General features: G+C 39.6%; 1 pseudogene; it reads right to left on the bottom strand.

The window, feature by feature from the left end:
- Positions 1-16,198: 16,198 nt before the first annotated feature.
- On the bottom strand, positions 16,199-17,866 carry LOC107503428 (annotated as a pseudogene).
- Positions 17,867-19,630: the final 1,764 nt, after the last annotated feature.

The following is a 19,630-nucleotide window of genomic DNA, read 5'->3' on the forward strand; positions in this document are numbered from 1 at the left end:
GAGCCGAGCAAATGCAGAAACGAAAGCAGATATTTCCAAAAGACTAAATCAATGTCCTGGGTCAGGAGTCAGCAAACTTTTTCTGCAGAGGGCCAAATACTAAATATTTTTGACTCTGCCGGCCATAAGCCTCTCTGTTGCGACTTCTGTACTCTGGTCTCATGCTCCAAAAAAGCCAGAGACAATATACAAACGGATGGGCATGGCTGTTTCTCAGGAAACCTTGATTTAGAAAACCAGGCAACCAACCTTGTGTCATACTTCGCAGACCTCTGCTCTCTATAGCATGTGCCCCACAATGGCAAGGTGCAAACTTGATTGCAAGTGCCTAGTAGGCCAGGGGGACCCTATTTTGGCCATTTTCCTATAGTGCTTTCCATACACGTGCTAGTGAAAGATTTGGCAAAATAAATTAGCCAGAAATTAAATATTAGCCTTCTTATTAAATATTAAAAAAGAATTAGAATATGTAATTCTCAAAAGTGTCATGAAAATAAATTCCAAAATATAATTTACCTTCTAAATTTTTCAAATATTTAACAATCATATTGTCTTTCGGGTACAAAAATAATTAATGATGAAAAGACATAATAAAGCCTGGAGAAGGATTACAATAATGAAATGAAAGGAAATGAAAATTTGTGAAGCAGAAATATGCACATAAACTTTTAATTTTTTCCAAGTTCTTCGTAACTAGTTGAAGTCGATGAAGCAAATGTTGTCCCTATTGGACAGAAGTAAAAACAGAGACAGAGAGGTTAAGTCCATTGTCTGATGTTAACGAGCTCGTGGTGATGGAGAAGGAAGTAGCATCCAGGTTCCCAGGTTCAGAATTCTAGACCATGATAAACACCAAGTGCGCACGAGCTGAGAGAATGAAGAGCCCATGCGAAATGCAATGGAGTCCTGTGGTGTCTCTTTGGGCGTCTCAGGCAAAGCCCAGCACTCAACACCCCATCTCTCCTTCCCTCCCCACGTGCGCCCACCGCCCCCCGCCCTTTCTGACCTGTGGACAAAAATGAGGATATGTACAAGTTCGGTGAGAAAGTCACCTCACAGGGTGATCCGACCATAAATTCCCAACTGGGCAAGTCGGGGTGGGTAGTCGCGCCCCAGGCCTATAATTTCTTTAGTGGAAGGTTGGAAGGCAGCCCTGTCTGTGGTCCTGTGCATCTAGCAAACCTTTGAAATGCCAAAGTAACACTCTGTTCCAGACCCCTCAGAGGCATAACCGCCCTCAAGGAAGCGCACGGTCTTGTTATCTATTCTGAACCTTACCTTGTGCCGCCTTCACGTAATCTTCCTTACATTATCTGCTTAATACGAATGGGTAGAAGACAAGCCAAAACCATCTGTTAAAAAGATACTTCGGATCATGCCGCTTCTCTGCTTAAAGCCTCTCGTGGTAGCCTCTCGCAATTAGAATGCAACCTAGTTGTATGCCATGGCCCACAGAACTTTGGCCCATAATACGATCTCTGCCAGCCTCTCTAAACTAGTCTCATGGCACCCTGTCCGGCCGCACTGGCCTTCTATCTCTTTCCCCAACACGCCCACCTTGTTCAGACCTCAGGACCTTTGCATATGTTCTTCCTACTGCCTGAAATGCCCTTTCTAGTGTGGCAGGCAGAATAGTGGCCTCCTAAAGGTGTCCACAGCAGAGTTTCTGGAACCTGTGACTATGTTATGTTAAACGGCAATGAGAAATTAAGGTTGCAGATGGAATTAAGATTCCTAATACACTGATTTTAACATAAAAGGATTATGTTGGTCTATCCAAGTAGGTCCAACGTAATCACAAAGTCTTTATAATGTAAAAGAGGGAGGCAAAAGAATCAATATCTGAGCCAAGTGATGTGTGAGGGACCCGACCAGCTATTGGCGGCTTTGAAAATGTAGGGAGGAGACCATGATCCAAGGACTGTGGGCAGTCTCTAGAGGTTGAGGACAGATTCTCCCCGAGAGTCTCCAGAAAGAATGCAGCCCTGTGCACACCTTGATTTTAGCCCCGTGAGACCTGTATTGGACTTCTGACCTTGAGAACTATAAGATAATAAATTTGGGCCATTTCAAGCCATTAGACTCGTGCTAATTTGTTACAAAAGCAATAGGAAACCAATATATGTAGCATCTTCAATGCTAACCCTTAAACCCTCAGAATTTATGCAAAAGCCTTTTCCATTGGGAGGCCGCCCATGACAACCAGGACTGACACCCAGCCATTCCGCCTCCAGTGCTTACATGACAATTTACCCACTTTCTTTCCTTCGTAGCTCTCTTCGTTGCAAAGCAAAAAAAAAAATTAAATTAAATTAAAAAAACAAGCCCCACCTTGACAAAGAGTAGAAAGCAATGATACACTTGAAAAAATAAACGTGGTGGTCATTTTATATTCCTCGAAACAGGAATGTTGGAGAAAGAACCAGTTTTGGATTAAGCAAAGAACATTTATGTTGGATGGAAAGACGCTCTTGACGGTAGTTGGAGTAATTGCACGACGTAGCAGGCTGCCAAGAAGGGCCGCGGAGTCCTTGATTGTGGCAACACTCACGAAAGAGATTAGATAACTCAAGTCAAGAGAATAAGCGGAGCTCAGCCTAGAGCATTTACTTGATGACCTGCTTGTCCTTCCTCCAGCTTTAAAATGTGTATAGCACAAAGCAATGAATCACAGGACAACATCTGCATGTAATTGCATTTCTGTTCCAATAATAAATGTTTCAACTGCTACGCTATTTACAAAAGCTGTTATCATAAAGAGCCAAGTGGGGGAAATTTGAAACACAAATGCTTATCTTAAGAAACCTTTCCTTTGCAATTGAGTGTCCAAGTACCCTGACACCAAATTTGCTGTAGCGTATGAATTTTCCTGAGGAGTTTATTTCTGAAATTCGATTTTAAACTGATCTTTAGGCATTTGATTCCTTATAAAAAACTTTTTTTTTTTGGCGGGGGTGGGGGGAATCACCTATGGTTTTCTTAATAGTTTTTGAACCCAAAGAAGAATGAAGGTTAGAAATCGTTCATTTTTCCCCCACAAACCTATCATCTGAATTTTAGACCCATTGTCAATGGGAGGGGAGAGAAGATGTTTTGCACCTTCTTTTTTAGTCAAGAATGTTCACTCTCAAAGCAGGAGAAGAGATTACACATTCCCCACCTCGACCCACTCCACTCCCACGAACCATCCCCACCTTGAGGGACTTCTGGCCTTTACATTGCTCGTGAAATGTCAGGACACTTTAAAATTGTTAACAACCAACGTAGAAAAGAATGAGGCGTAAAAGAAACTCTTATTGCCTCAGATCGGCCTCGTCCCCTCACGTCCTCAGAGTGGCGAAGGAATCCTCTGTATGCCTTGGTGCAAGAGAGGCCGACTTCTCCCCTCAATATTCCCCAAGCCGCCCGTGCTACAACGATCATTTTGGCCTTTCAAACTTAGCTTTGAGGGAATGCATGTCCCGCAAAATAAAGCAAGTTGAACTTTTAAACAATTGACTTTACTCTGCATCTTTCAGTTCTGTCTGTTTGTTGGCAGAGTAAAATTCACTCCTTTGAGTAACCTGAAAACTCGGTCAGGCTACAGAGAAAATAAACCACAGCTCTTAGAAGCTTGCCTCTTTCCATTTGGCTAGGCAGGTGTTTCAAGATGATGTCGCTGAGTTTCTCTTTTAAAGAGATGGCAAATAACCACGCAGGAGGGAAAAATCCTCAAAGAGCAATGAAAACAAGTAATTTTACAATAATAATTCTAAACCACCTCCCCATTTCCCGAGGTCTGTATTTCTTCACTTCTAAATGCTTAGTTCTCACTTCATTAGCACTGTTTAAAACACCACAGTTGAATATCAAAACCAAATGAAAACTTAGAACATTCTTTTGTGGAGATGAAAATAAATCATAGTTTTCCAAAGTTGTTTTTAATTAGTTCTTTAAAACCCAGATTGATAACAGTGGTTGGACTATCAAATGGTTAACATCTAGGCTACCTAAGATTTTTCTTTTTTTCCACCCAGGGGCCCTGACCTGCGGTATAGATGAGGATGGAAACCGATATAGAGTCATTCATTCATTCATTCATTCATTTACTAAGTAATAACATGTCAGATACACATTCACATATTAGAGTAGAAATAAAGGTTGGAAGAGTTTCAAAAGTTATGTTTTAGTGAAACACATAAAATGTTCCATTTTCTTGTTTTTAAATTAAGAGCAATGTGCATTTAGTGGTATTAAAAATCAACTGGAACACATTACCAGTGATAAGGGATGTTGAGAAGAACACATTACCAGTGATAAGTTATGATGTGATGAGAAGGGTACTTCGCCTCTGTGGTATTTTCCCCCAAACCCACAACCCCAGTCTAATCATGAGAAAACAACAGGTAAACCTAATGTCTCAGGCCATTTGGGCTGCTATAACAAGATCCCACAGACCAGGTGGCTTATAAACAACAAGAATTCATTTCTCAGAGTTCTGGGGGCTAAAAGCTCCAGATCGGGCTGCCAAAAAGAAGGCATTTGTGAAGAAACTAGAGAAATCCAAATAAAGTCTGGAGTTTACTTAACAGTAATGTCCTGACGTTGGTTTCTTAGTTTTGACAAAAGTACCGCAGTAATAGAAAACATTAACAGCCAGGGAACCCGGATAAAAGGCTACGGGATCTCCCTGTGCTTTCTTTGAAACTTTTCTGTTAATTTAAAATTATTCAAAAATTAAAAAAAAAGAATTAAAAAACACCCAAAACAAGAACAACAAAACAATACACCACATTAGTTTTATTTTACATTGCGGCCAAAGAAGGAAAACCAGGAAGGAGAGAAGATCCATCCAAAAAGGACAGTGACACAGAGGCGGGGGCATGCAAAGAGCAAGGGACAGATATGGAAAGAGACTGGCGGGCTCTGGAGGGTGTTAGAGTCCCGCTGCCTTATTATGTGGCTCCCTGCTAAGGGATCCGAGGAGAGCATCATTCTTGAAAAGAACTGAGAGACTTGACTTGGTTAGAAACTGATTAGAGTACTGAGAAACTTCTCTTCCTTTTTCTATTTTCTATGTGATTCTGAAGGTTTTGCAGATGTGTCAATGTTTGGCAAGTTTTGCAAGAACCTTGGAAAGACTGATCACCAAGCTTTTGCCACCGAAAGTTGTTGTGTGCCACGGAGCTGAGAGCTGAGAATCTCACACTCTCTAGTGCCCCAATGCGAACAGGATACGTTTAGAATTGGCCTTGACTTATCTTAATAGGTATTTCTATTTAGGGAACAATCTAGGTTTTGGTCTACCTGGGAATAGATTTAATGGGAAGCAAAAAAAAAAAAAAAGATACTTAAAAAATAATCCCTAAGATTCGAATAAGTTTTCAGTTACACAGATTAAGTTTTTTGAGGTTCTCTTCTTAAGAGCCCCAGTATTTCATACAAGTTTTCTTGACCATTTAACCCCACAGTCTATCTGCAGTTAATTCATGCTAAGAATGTCTTAAGACCAGTGTGCAATCACTTACACTTCCGTTTTTTTGTTTTTTTGTTTTTTGTTTGTTTGTTTTTTTTTTTCTAAAAAGGGCTTGAAATAGCACTAGCCGTGACTCAGGATAGTCATGACAAGGTTAAGTGTGAGATATTAACAGGCAATCAAAGCTATTTGATTAGTGTGTGCCTTAAATCAGTACAAACATATATTTCAAGGTTCATGGATGGGCTACGCATACCCAGGTCTCCAAATCTTTTACTGATATCGATCAGAGGATCCACATACCACAGTGCATGGAAGAAATCTCTAGAAACTGAGACTCTGGTAATGGTTGGCATGTTGGAAGTGGGAGAGTAAGGAGATAGATCTGGAAAGATATCTCAGGGGACTGCATATGTCATCTTGAATTAGTTTTATATCATAAATGTGAAGTTCTCGTGAGCTTGGTTTTAAACTTCAATACAGCAAATTACATAAACTCTTTAACAAGAGCCAAATTTCTAAAGTGCCCTCTTCTATTTGTTTTCCTTTTCCACTGAAACAGCATACCAAAGCTGAATCTGATTAAGTCTGCTGAATTTGTTATCAGTGCTAGGAACTATGTATTCTGTACAGAAAATTAACTGCACCTAGAAATGCATGTTTTGGTGGTTTTACTCCAAAAAAAAAAATGCCAATTAGAAATGCAGTAAGTCCTGGGAGAGGCCAAACTTCATTTTTCCCAGTAAAGAATTGGATTTGTACATAGACTGAAAACAAGGCTGGGAATTAGAGGTGTAAAGGCATAATGACTTTATGTTAAGTTATGCTGGTCATTCTCTGCCGAGCACAATGTCTGGCACTTAGTATATATCTAGTTTTATTCCTATGTATGTATGTATAAATGTATGTATGTATGTATGTATGTATGTATGTATGTGTCTGTCTATCTGTCTATCTATCTATCTATCTATCAGTTTCTGAAGCTCAGCACTATTGACATTTTGGATCAGATAATTCTTTGTTGTGTGTGTGTTTGTGTGTGTGTGCGCGCGCGCATGCGCGTGTGATGATGAGGCTGTCCTGTGCATTGTGGGATGTTGAGCAGCATCCCTGGCCTCTACCCACTAGATACCAGTAACTTCTCCCTCTCCCAGTTGTGACAACCAAATATGTGCCCAGATATCGTCAAATGTTCCAGGTGGGGACGAGGAGGAAGCTCCCCCAGGTAACAACTACTGATTGTCTCTATCTCTATGTATCTACAAACTTATAGAAGAAATAAATGAATGAAATGATTTTCTAGTAAAACATCCAGGCTTCAACCTGGCATGATCATTGAGGTAAGAAAGATTAGTGAATCTATTGCATATGATAATATGCATAATACATACGCATTTTAATAATAAACTATAATACTAGGTAAGGAATGCAAGAAAAGATTTTGGAATCCCCCGTGCTCCCCTCCCCATGCTTCCTACCTAGTACTCTTCTCCTGCGGACCAGGTGGCAACACACTTTTTTGTGCACACCGCTTTCAGATACTGCTTAGAAATCGTTAAGTCAATTGATTTGCTGAATGAAGTAAGTAAACTTACGGAAGATCACAATAACCTGAAAATCAAAGGTCACTTAATATATAAAAGCAGGCTTCTGGAGGGGAACATGGATATTTTTAAAATTTAAGAAGCTTTTCTTTAAATATCAAGAGCCAGAGCCCCAGCTGATTCAGACCAAAGAAATGAAAAAAAAAAAATGGACCGAAGAGATTTGGTGTCTAAAAGCAAAGAGAGTTGTATCTAACTTCCCATCTAGGAGACAGAAAAAGACAGCTTTGTGGGGTGCCCTGTTCTATGAGCCACTGGCTTGCACACTGCAAGTACTCAATCATTATCATCTAAAATAAATCACGGCACATTTTTAAGGATACACAACTGGTATTCATACCAACTTTACTCATCGACAAGACCATAATTAGAATAACTTGGGTCACTTCCTTTGAATCAATACCCCTGAGTCTTCTTTCTCATTATGTATCAGACTCCTCCGCACCACAGCTGAGTAGAACACAGGCATTCAACTAGGAAGTAGACAGATGACGACGGGTGTGCCGTTATAAAATCTCTTTGAGGCTGTTTGATTCCATCATCTGTAAAAAGGGAGGGGTACTACTACCTCTTAGGTGTTCTCTGAGGATAAAATGAGATGAATGAGAGCAAGTATGTTTTTATAAATGTTTAGTCATTTGCTTAATGTCCCTGGAGACTGGCTTGCATGGTCAACGGCTTCGAATGCAGTAGCAAAATTAATTTTCCCCCTGTGCTGGAATCAAGAAAGTATAGGTGAAAGCTTGCTGAAAAGGTAAAACGTGATGTAACTGTAGTTAAAGTGGTGGCAGCGTGTGCCCTACACCTTCGAGGTAATTCTCCCGCCCTATCTCTCCTTAAATAGTAGTGGGATGCACTTAAAAATGTCTGACTCCTTTTCTTTAAAACTAAATTTATTAGGGTGACATTAGGTAATATAATATAGGTTCCCAGTGTACAATTCAATAATACGTCATGTGTATATTGCATTGTGCGTTCACCACCCAAAGTTAAATCTGTCACCATATATTTGACTCCCTTTACCCTTATCTACCTCCCCTCTCTCCCCTTCCCTTCCGGTAACCACTAAACTATTGTCTGTATCCAAGAGTCCCTGTTTGTGTGGCTTGTTTGTTTGTTGCTTTCAGTTTTATATCTCACATGTCAGTGAAATCATATGGTTTTTAGCTTTTTCTGTCTGACTTATTTTGCTCGGCATAATAATCTCAAGATCCATCCATGTGATTGCAAACGGCGGTATCACACCTTTTGTTACGGCTGAGTAATATTCCATTGTATACATGAACCACCTCTTCTTTATCCAGTCATCTATTGAAAGATACTTTGGTTGCTTCCATGTCTTGGCCACTGTGAACGATGCTGCTATGAACATTGGGGTGCATATATCTTTGCAGATAAATGTCTTTAAGTTTTTTGGTAAATACCTAGAAGAGGGATTACTGGGTCATATAGTAATTCTATTCTTAGTTTTTTGAGGAACTTCAATACTGTTTTCCACAGTAGCTGTACCAATTTACATTCCCACCAACAATGCATGGGGGTTCCTTTTTCCCCACAACCTCTCCAACACGTTTAATTATTTGTCTTATCAATAATAGCCATTCTTACAGGTGTGAGGTGGTATCTCATTGTAGTTTCGATTTACATTATCCTAACAGCTGGTAAAGTTGAGCGTCTTTTCACATGTTTGTTGGCCATTTATAAGTCTTCTTAGGAGAACTGTCTGTTCAGGTCCTCCACCTATTTTTTAATTGTATTGTTTTTGTTGTTGTTGGTGGTGGTGGTCTGACCCCCTTTTAATCTTCATCATTACTCATGGGCTCCCATGCCGCCTAATCCCAGGATGCTGACAGAGTAAAGCCCAACGTCAGCCCAAAGTCCAGGGTGGCTCTGACTGACCTGGCTTACTGACCCTTGTTTAACTTTTAAGACATGCTGGACTTGACTATTTTACCCTGGCTTGAGTGACCTCTATTGACTTGACCCCTGGTGTAAGTGACTTCTGTGGGCTCATTCACTCCCTCCCTCATTCATTCACACATTCTTTTCCTGATGAACTATATTCAAATTATAGTTAAACAGTGATACTGAGACTTGGAGAAGATCAAAAGATAATTCAGGAATTGGTTGTGTGTACAATGTGTGTGCGCACACACATATATAATACAGATGATACGTGACATAAGAAGAATCCATCTACGATGTTCTCAGAGGTTGATGAGAAAAATATTACAGCTCAGAAGCTTACGCCAGTTTTTGTTGAAGGACATTTAATCTAGTCTTTGAGGCATGAACAGAATTTGGATCTAAGGAGAGAGTGGTTCTATAGGTGTTCATTTTATAAACATTTGTTAAGCTGAACATATATGCTTAACTTCAAAACATTCAGGCAGACACTTTACTCATCATGCTTCTAAAATTTGCACTCCATTCTCTGCTCCTCTGACTATTCCAAAATATGGTATCTGAAATCTATATTTTAATTAGGCTAAGAAAATTATTTTGTCAAACCACTTCTAACAATAATTGGAATATACTGATGAAATGGAAAACCAGGATTGGGATTCATCCATCTAAGTCATCTAAAACCCTGAAACCAAGATAATTTTCCCAAAGAAATAGAATCTATAGCTCTCTTTGCTTTTTTGACTCAATATTTCCTCTTATAACATATGGATAATATTATTTGTCTCCCCGAGGTGTGTGCCTATTATGGGAGTTACTAGGGCAATTTGTTCAAGTACTTTAATGAGCACAGTGCATTTGAGATCAGTTCAGAAGAACTTTCTTCCATGGGCAGGCTGACCAAGGGTTTAGAGACTAGTTCATCCATCACAGCATAAAGGGCCTTAGTAGAATCTACTCACTCACAGTCCCCTGGGGGAAATTGACAACTAGATTGGCGAGTGGCTTGGAGGGCCAGGGGTGGCTGTGGGAAAGACAAATAATGAGAGGCAGAGTAAGATTCAGATGAGACAAAGTCCAAATACCAAATGAGAAAATGTTTCACTGGCTGGTGGCCTTCGACGGTAAGAGATGAGAAGAAATGATGGGATCTGGGGGTTAAGACAAAATACGGGGATACGTATATTCTAGTTATCTTTCAAATCAACTTATAATGTGACACAGACAAGACGGAACCATTATAATAACGATAAGAGAGTAAGAACAAAATAATGAACCGAGGGAAGCAGTTGGATTAGAAAGCAAATCAGCAGAGTTATTATAACTGAACACAATTTTTAGCTCCAAGAGCCCTGGTAGCCTAGGCAGAAAAGGAAGCAAGACCAGTTAACGTTCACATGATAAAGAAAGAGACAAACATTTTATCAGCACCAAGACATATTTTCCTCAATGGATCTTATGGTAAGCACAATAATGGCGCTCTGAAGATGTTCATGTTCTAATACCCAGTCCTGTGAATTTTACCTTACATTGCAAAAGGGACTTTGCAGACATTATCAGGTTAAGGGTCTTGAGATGGAGAGATTCTCCTAAATTATCCTGGTGGGCCCAATGTAATCACATGGGTCCTTATATGAGAAAGAGAGAGGTAGGAAGGTCACAGTCAGAGAAGGAGATAGAAGTCGAGGTCTCAGGGATGTCACTGCTGAAATGGGGCCATGAGCCAAAGACTACAGGTAGCCTCTAAAAGCTGCAGAAGGCAAAGAGATATATTCTCCCCTAGAAACTTCAGAAAGAACTAGCCCTGCTGAAACCTTGATTTGAGCCCAATGAGACCATCTGCAGACGTCTGATCTCCAGAACTGTAAGATAAATTTACGTTTTTCGAGCCACTAAATTTCTGGTAATTTGTTCCAGCAGCAATAGAAAGTGAATACAGATCTTTTTTAAAATAATGGACCAAGAGAAAAATCATTGAAAAGTAACTTTTAGGTCACTTCTGTTGGGAGTAAAAATAATAACGGACAAGTTATATAACTTTCTGGTGAGGCTCACTAGATATAAGAATAAAGATTAGGGAAAATGTAGAATAATGATTTCTAATCCAGGTACAACAGAATCATCTGAGGCGATAGTGAATACTTCAGATTCCCAAGTCCTTCTCCAGTCTTGCTAAACAGATCCTGTGGCTAGGACCTGTGAATCTGTATTTTTAGCAAACACCTATAATAGCTATCATTGCTGCAAACAAATTACCACACATTTAGCAGCTCAAAACAACACACATTTGTTTCCCAGTTCTGTAGATGAGAAATCTGAGCATGCCTTAGCTGGCACTTCTTCTTCAGGGTCTTAGAAGGCTGGAGTTGATTTGTCAGCTGGGGCTGGAATCTCATCTAAAGGTCTGACTGGGGAAGGATCCACTTCCAAGCTCACACAGGTGTCTGGCAAAATTCAGTTGTTATTTAAGGGCTGTTTGACTCAGGTCCCAGGTTCCTTGTTTGCTATTGGTTGGGGGATGCCCTCAGTTCCTTTTCAGATGGGCCTCTCCAACATGGCAGCTCCCTTATCAAAGCCAGCAAGAGACGGAGTCTGCTAGCAAGACAAGGATTATCATTTAGTAATGTAATCATGGAAGAGACATCCCATTATATTTTCCATATTGCATTGGTTAAAGCAAGCTAAAAGTCCCACTCATATTCAAGGGAGAGGATTATACCACGGTGAGAACATCAGGAGGACGGGGGTCATTGGGAGTCTTTTTAGAATCTTTCTACCACAGAACCCCGGCTGATTCTTGTGTAGAACCAAGTTGGGAAGCACTAAAGAATAAATGATTAGAAAGAATCAACCATTTCGGTTGGGCTTTTGACAGGAAGTGGGTATAAAGCAATTCAAGACCATGGGCTCTGGTGATGTCTCAGTTGCGTACTTTCCATAACAAATGATGCGAGTTAGCATAGTGTCTGGATCTTGGGAACGGCCATTATCATTACTCCCAGGCCCCTCTCTGCTGCCAGCTCAGTTGCTCCCTGTCCCTGAGCTGACCTCCGCATCTCAGGGGAGGGGCCCAAGCTGGAGGGAGAGGGGCGAAGACACAAGAGGAGATCGACTGACATGGCAAGAGTGGGTCTCTAGAATTCATGAGTTTTGATTATTTTTACTTTCTTGTCAAAAAATGTAAATTTTCCCCTGTCACAATATAAAGAGAATCCATTTCACAATTTACACAGCTGATTTTAAATACTATCCTATTTCAAGCTCCATCACATTTTCTTCAGATATTGAAATGATATCCTGGCAGAAACACTGACATATGCTTACCCAGCCCTCCTGGGCACAAAACTAAACAATATTTCCCAGCCCCTTGCAGTTAAGTGAAGCCAGAAAATGGTGTTGGCCTGTGGCAGGTAGCCTGACTCCTAAAGTCTCCATGTTTGCAAAGGGCCATAAATATGCATCTGCTTTGTCATCCACCAGAAAAGTCACACGACTGTCTAAAACCAGAGTGTCCCATGGATTATAAAATAATATTAAAGATTATTTCTAGAATTCATTATATTGCTGTCTTTGAAATGCTTAGATTAAAAAACAAACACATGATATCTCATACAACTAATTCATAACCTGTGGATTTTGTGAATATGTATGGTTATTTTTTAAAGTACGATTCTTAAGTTTTTTAATATAGAATGTTTAGAAATATATAACATCTTTAACTTAGCCTATACATATACAGAGTGTTGGAATATCATCTGTATCGGTTATAAAAAAATTATTTGGTAAAAATACTGAATACTCAGGCAGAAAATGTTCTTAGTTGACATTCAACTAATGCTCACTTATTTACTGAATTAATAAATGAACAAATGAATTGAATGACTGATACGAGAATCACACTCTTAAACCTGAATGATAATTAAGGTTAGGAAGGGTACGTCATGCATTTTACTAAGTAAAACAAATCAGACAACACTATTGCCACAAATACGAGACAACCGTCAAGTTATTAAATGTTAACTGATGATCGACTTAGCAGTTTGACTGAAATTGCGAATTAAATTCTGAAATAGGTCCCAGTTGCATATTCCGCAGTTTGAGAAGTGTCTTATGTCAACTCAGGCTACCATTAAAACTATCACAGACTAGGTGACTTAAATAACAGAAATTTATTTCCTCACAGTTCTGGAAGCCAGAAGTCCAAGATCAGGGTTCCGGCATGGTCAGGTTCTGGGGACAACCCTCATGCTGTTTACAGATGGCTGCCTTCTCACCATGTGCTCGCATGCTTGAGAGAGAATGAGTTCTCTGGTCTCCAACTACCAGAACACAAATCCCATCACAGGGGTCCCCCGCTCATGACCTCATGTAAATCTAATATCCTCCCAAAGGCCGCATATCCAAATATCATCTCATTGGGGGGTAGGGCATGAATATATGAATTTGGAGGGGGGGCACAATTCAGTCCAGAGCAGGGAGTATAGTAACGAGGTCTTGATCTGATTTGTAATGATCCAGCTAATACCTTGGTAACATTTCTAGAATTTTGTTGCGCTGACCTCATAGCACAGCTCCTCACAGTCATGGCTGTGTAACGGGGTTTCTTGACTCCGTCACTGTTGACATTTGGGGTGGATCATTCTTGGCTGTGGGGGGGCTGTCTCGGGCCTTGTGGGATATTTGACAGCATCCTTGGTCTGTACCCATTAGCTGCCAGTAGCCTTTTCCCAAGTCATGGCAACCAGAAATGTCTCCATTCATTGCCACATGCCACCTGGGAGACTCAGTTGTCCCACTTAAGAACCACTAGTGTAGAAGAATGAGGAACATGTTTGTGACGCTTTCAGCAGGGAGCTGTAACCCCATGACCCGGACTCGGATGCAGCTGTCAACCTTTATCTGGATGGGATTCATGACATTGACCTTCCTTTCCATCTTAGTCGGCGCCAAGCCTCTTCTTTACAAGGTATCCTGAAATTAACCAATGACCTAGTCTAATCTCTCCACCCAGTTTACTTTTTATATCTTTAGTTTTAATTGAGATATAACTGACATATTACATTGTATAAGTTTAAGGTGTAAAATGTGTTGATTTGACACATTTATATAGTACGATATGACTACCACTATAGCATTAGCTAACACCTCTATCACATCACATAATTATCATTTTTTAAGGTCTATTTTTAAATGTATTGGGGTGCTATTAGAAAAGTCTACAAAGGCTTCCTGGGGCAGGGTGATAATGAGCTTTGAGAAACACCGAATTAGAAGTAAATCTCTCAGTCACACGCATTTCCTCTCGTCGCCATCATTATTCAATGTCAATATATCATGTGGTGATTTTTGATATCTGGAGTTTTCATAAGAACAGCATTATAAATACCTCTAGGACAATACTCCCAGAATAATTGAGATTAAGAAATTTATGATCAGCTCTAAACACACATTTAATTATGGCATCTAAGAGGAGATGTATCCTTAAAAACTGACACTAAGTTAGAAAAATCAATTAATATTCATCCAAACATAAATTCCAAGTACAATTTTAACATCTGTATTAAGTATTACATATCTGAGGCCATAGGTTGGCACTGGCAACTGAGTTCCAAAACTGCCACTTAAAATTCAAAAGGAAAGTCTGCTGTCTTTTCAGAAAGCATTCCTTTTATACTGTCACAGGAGATTTACCCATTTATTATAATATTGCAGTAAGTAAACACTACTTTGTCATTATGAAGAAGAAAACTATGATCAAAGATCATAATCTAGTTCTAGAAGACTACTCACGCTTTCACTACACACAGTATAGAATAAAACAGGGTACACTTGAATGGCGGTAGCTATGATTTGGTTGTAGAAATGTTCATGTAGTTTCTGCTGTCAGAATTCTGTGTAGGTGCTCAAAGTTTGGGAGTTATAAAGACGAAAAGCACAATTATTTAATGCTTATATAGTAGAGACATCTGAACTCGTAACATGCAGTTACCACTAGGCATTAACATGGAATTTACAAAAAAAAAAAAATGAAAACGTAAAAAAGAATGACTCATAAGTGTAAGGATGGACTTAATTTAAAAAAAAAAGTCATTTGAGGACTACAAATTACAAAGTAAAAGCAGCTCACTATGTAGAAACCCAGTGAATAGAGTTTGCTTGTGTATGAAAACTTTATCAAAATTATTCATTTAACAATTTCACCTCATTCACAATGGTATCAGTAATAATGTTCTTCTTCCTAAGGTTACTATATATCTTTATTTCAAATTATACTACACGTCATTCCCTCCAGGTGAAGTTTTAAAAACCTATTCTTGGCTCATAAAAATGGCACCTTTGACAACGGGCAATCTCCACTCAGTCTCTGGTGACATTATTCCAAACTAATTTCTTCCAACGATCAAAAAAACTTACAACATGTTTACTTTTAAATGAACTCTTTCCACCAAAAAACATGCTCACATTTTGTTTTCTCCTGACGACTTATATAGATGACTGGAAGCAAGAAAAGAAAGATGAAAATTAAAAGGCAGCCATTAAAATAAATAGATCAGTTGTATAGAAGAGATATTTGGCTCGTGGTCATTAAAAAAAAATAAGTCAACTAGGGTATGTTAATCTAGACCTGGAGTCATTAATGAATATGGCGAAGTCAGAATGCAGCATTATCACTGCATTCCATTCTGTATATCGAATACTCTAAGCTGATAGGAAATACGAGTTATATTTATGGTTCCAATTAGCACATGCTGACCACTTAACATTTTGAACAATTTACTGGGTTTACAGTCATTTCTTTTACTCACACTATTTTGCGAGTCCTTTCCTATCAATCTAAGTGTATGACCGGTGTTATATTTGTTAAACGATAAGACATTTCTAAGATATAGTTGAAAACGGTATGAAAAGAATGCCCATTTGTTTTGCCTGGAAAGACACAAACTCAATGTAGAAGTTTCTCAATGAGAAAAAGCTCAACTTTTTTCTTCCCACCACCTCTGCCACGTATGATTTCCCGAAGACCTCGCTTTTAAGCTTGTTCTCCATGGCTTCACTAAGGAATGAAAACCAGAGAGCAAACAATTGAGCCCAAGGACATCTGGAGTTAAAAATGCAAGAAAATATTATCATGTGAGCAATGGTCCATGTTAATGAACCCAATTATTGCGCATGAGATTCTCCTGGATGAGAGGGCTTTGGCACAGCAAATCATCACACAGATCCCTGCCTTTGAGACCTGGGATATTCTTACAGTTTAATTTGCAAATGGAATGTTTATCACAAATTATTTGTAACCAAATCATATCTTGAAAACTGTTTATATAGAAAACACAGGGAAAAAGCGAACTGTTCACTGCGGAAGGCTTTAAATTACATTATTACGGCAGACAATATACGGGAGGTAGGAGATATCTGAAGACTAATAATACGACAATAGTTTCAGATCTATAGCTCCTGTAGCTACTTAAAACGCGATTTTAGAAATGAAACTCAACATTTCCGGTAACCATAGCAAAAATAAAATTTGCCATGAAAGCCCTTATATGATGCGTGATGTAGGGAGGTAGCAAGATACAAGTACCAGGGCACACGAGACATGACATTTTATCTACAGCTCCCGCTTGCTTTACTGAGGGTGCAGTTTCAAAATTCGGTCACCTTCTTCAGTTTCAGACTCAGATTCTTCTTCGGCGTTTTCGAGCCACTCTACAAACTTTTTGATTTGCCCAAGGAAGATGCTTTTCCCTTTTGCAACGCGAGTGTCTTTATCCTACTTCAGAATGGGCTCTTCACTCAGGACTTCAGCTTTATAAAAAGCACCACTCTCCTCTGGAAGGCGCTCATGAAATGAATGTTGTCATAGCAATGGTCCTGAATCTTCGGGAAGGGAGTCAGCTCAGACCGACCTTAAATACAGTAAAGGCGACAAGTAGAAGCCGCATCGCTTCAAGCACTTGCTGGCTGGCTGTGCTACGAGCTCCTGGTTTTCATTCCATCCCACGGTGCTCTTGCCACACTGTTCCAATGACAATGGCTTCTGTGATGATGTTGCTGTTTTCATCTCCTCCTTGACATACAAAATTACATCCTTAAATGGATCACCACGAGATATCTATTCCTGAAGTTCTTTCTGGAGTTCCTTACGAGCTCTTATGGTTTGCTGATTTCAAACATGCTCTGAGAGCTCTTTCAAGCCCAGTAAAGTACTTCGTGAAGTGTTCAACGCTTTGGTTTTTGGCAGGAAAAAGTTCCATCGGTCTGTTATCCATGCCGAATTTCCAAAGACCTGCAGCTACTGCATTGATATCCTTTCGTTCACCTATGATTTAAAGAGTTTCATAGCAAAAGCTGCCGAAACCCGTTCCTTAACCATATTCTCATTCTAAATGCTATGGAGAATGGATGCATTAAGCATTCCATTAGCCAGGAGAACACCAGTACACATAGCCAGCTCATTTTTCTCCAACTCGGAAAAACCTTTTAGAACAGCTGCGGCTTTCATATTTCATCTTCAAAATCTTTCTCCAGGTATTTGTAGCACCTGATTAACTTGTTAAAACCCTGAGCAAAACGCTCGCATGCTTTCCAGGTCTTGCGCTGCTAACACACAGACATCTGTACGCGTCATGTCCTCCGCCAGTGTACCGCCTGCGGCCAGCACTCTGCTGGCCACCAGGATGTCAAAGGGTGTTTCTGCATTGTTAGTGGTAATCAAGTTTTGCTTCAGAAGCATCGAGAAACTGCTACTGCTTCCGTATCAGTACCAGTTTCAGTTAAGCCTTGAATAATACAGCCTTGAAACTGCGTAAGGTCAAACCTCTTTTTCATCCCGTTTTCTGGTTTTAAAACACCGGTCTGATAGCGTTGGTTTTTGCTGCTTTTGATGATTCATAAAAGACATCTGAATTTCAAGTGAAGAGAAAAGAGCCAGAAATACCCGATGTGGTGGCAACCGTGGCGGGCTCTTCTCTGTGACTGGAACTCTATCATCTCCTTGTGGTGAGGACAATTAAGATCGAGCCTCTCAGCAACCTTGTCGTTTATCATACAGTATTAATGACTATAATCATTGTGCTGTGCGTTAGATCTCCAGGACTTATTTATCTACCAGTTGCAAGTTTGTGCCCTTAAACTACATCTCCCCAATCCCCCCACTCCACAGCCCCTGGGAACCGGCATTCTGCTCTCTGTTTTCATAAGCCAAGCTTTTTTGGATTCCACATATAAGCAATACCATCGTACAGCATCATTCTCCATCTGGCTTATCTCACTAAGCATAATGCCCTCAAGGTACATCTATGCTATTGAAAATGGGAGTTATTTTCTTTCTCATGGCTGAATAATACTCCACTGTATGTGTGTATGTCTGTGTATATACATACGCATAGACATAAATTACATCTTCTTTATCCATTCATCTGTTGTCAGACACAGGTTGTCTCCATATCTTGGCTACTTTAAAATCCTGTTTTCATTTCCTTTGGATATAAACTCAGAAGCGGGATTGCTAGGTTGTATGGCAGCTCTATTTTTAATTTTTCGAGGAATCTTCATACTGTTTTTTTCCCCCCAAATTGGTGGCTGAACCAATTTATATTCCCATCCATCCATCCAGTTTAAATTCTGGCCATATAGATAGGAGGTGGTTTTTTTTTTCCTCATCCGAATAACTAAAGTTTAAGGTTTGATTCTCACCCAACTCAAAAAGAATATGCTCCTATATAGGCTACTTTTAAAATTGGAACAGATATTAAACATGATGCATTTCACTGTCTTGCTGTCGATAGCCATTTACAAAAAAAATCTGATGAATGTTAAGTGCCCAGCCGTATCTTCTTTCCCAATAGAATCTCCCAAATAAACAATCTCTCTTGCCTACATTTAAATGAGACTTTAATCATGTTTCACTAAGTTTTCCATATGATTTGTAGTGATGTTTGCATTCTGCTTTCGGTGCTCTAGAAATCAATTGTTTTTCTTTGTGGAAACTAAGGCTTCCAAAAACACCTATTGCTTAAGAAAAACAGCTACAAATGCTAAAGGCTAGTATTTCAGCCCAGAAATAAACTGAGGAACCTCTCTTCCCCTCAGAAATAAAGGACATTAAGTCCTGAATTTGCTACCAAAATATATATATTTCCACCAATGCTCCCTGTGAGTAAAATGAAGTCTGAAATTCCACAAAAGCATCATGCAGTAAGTGGGCAGGGAAGGTTTAAACAAAGAAATACAAACAATTGTGCTTCTACACAAAAAGAAAACTCTCCAAGTGACTCGCGAGTGTTTGCTCGCTGTGACTGAAGTTTAAGTTTCTGTGTCTACATTTGCAAATGCTATTGTCGACAAAGGCTTCTCGAAACGAGAACATGACATTCTATGCTTTTTATCTCTCCGTAATTCTCTAATAAGTTTATTTGGAACCACGATATGTTATTTCAAGCTGCCAGGTCCTCGGCACAGCATGAGAAATCTGGGTTGTCTTCCATCTGCTTCTTAAATCTTTTCTCCTAATGATGATCCAGTAATCCAATTTGAGCTTACAGGACAGTCAGCGCTATCGGCCAGTTCAGAATTCAGTTTGCTCACTTGCTTCCCAAGTTCCCAGGCTGAAGAAAGTCTTGTTATTATCAAAATCTACGATGTGACTTGAAGACTTGTAAAGAAC

Source organism: Rousettus aegyptiacus, unplaced genomic scaffold (assembly GCF_014176215.1).
Source record: "Rousettus aegyptiacus isolate mRouAeg1 unplaced genomic scaffold, mRouAeg1.p scaffold_m13_p_9, whole genome shotgun sequence".
In the NCBI taxonomy this organism is placed as follows: domain Eukaryota; kingdom Metazoa; phylum Chordata; class Mammalia; order Chiroptera; family Pteropodidae; genus Rousettus; species Rousettus aegyptiacus.